Genomic DNA, 1,009 nt, shown 5'->3' on the forward strand with positions numbered 1-1,009 from the left:
TGGCACGTTCTCACCTTATGGGGATCGATGGATGGTTGGAGTAAGTTATGCAGTCACTTCATAGAGCAAAAACAAATGATATAGTATTTTTTACTTTTTTTTTTCTTTAATACTTAAAGTACATGCATGGACCAGATGCCTTTAGTTGTGATTGGTCAGCGACGTATATATGTTCAACATGATTTCGGTCTCCTTCACTTTATCTGTTCATATTTACAAATATGTGAGTTATCATCCCTCTATTGGGCTTTCGAGGCCTAGAGGTTAAGGCGTTCGCCTCTCATTCAAAGGTCTCGAGTTCGAATCCGGGTAGCTACGGAAACACTTTCTTCTCTAAAATGGTCTCCTTTAACCTCCGTTCCTGCTCTCTAGCAATGTTCTGTCGTCTGTTTTTGTATCCACTTTCTGCCCTCACCCCCTCACATCCTTTACCCCTTCCTTTGGGATCCTGACTCTTTCTGCAGCCTTTCTGCTGTTACTCCATGGGTCCTTCTTACTGCTGTCTTTCACCCCCACCCCTGATCTTGTGGTAGGAAAGATCTTCTCCTAGCCTTCTCGAACAAGGGCGAAAAATCTCGGAGGTCCCATGTGCAAAAGTTGCCCACATTAAAGATCCCTTGGTGGTCTAAAATCGATAAGAATATGGTTTGGCCGCTACCAGGCAATTTTCAAAAATTCCTACCAATTGAAAAATGTTTGTGTCCCGCGCACTCATATGACCTTATGCAGTTGCGAGCGCCGCAAAACACAATTTAAAAAAAAAAGAGTTTTCCATATGCTCCCCTGTCTGTATGCCTGTCTGTTTGTTAGTCTGTCTGTATGCCTGTCTATTTTTCTTTTTGTCTATTTATCTTCGTACTTTATTGATCATGCTTTATTTTGAATGCTACACCCCTAACCTTTGAGTATTCTATAGAAATGGATCCATAATAACTGTTCCGTTCTCTTCTCTTTCCGGGAAAAAAGTAACTGCTCTTAAAGCGTTCTCATTCGTCCTACATTTTCTTGG

The sequence above is a fragment of the Aplysia californica genome, unplaced genomic scaffold, assembly GCF_000002075.1.
Source record: "Aplysia californica isolate F4 #8 unplaced genomic scaffold, AplCal3.0 scaffold00640, whole genome shotgun sequence".
Lineage (NCBI taxonomy): Eukaryota > Metazoa > Mollusca > Gastropoda > Aplysiida > Aplysiidae > Aplysia > Aplysia californica.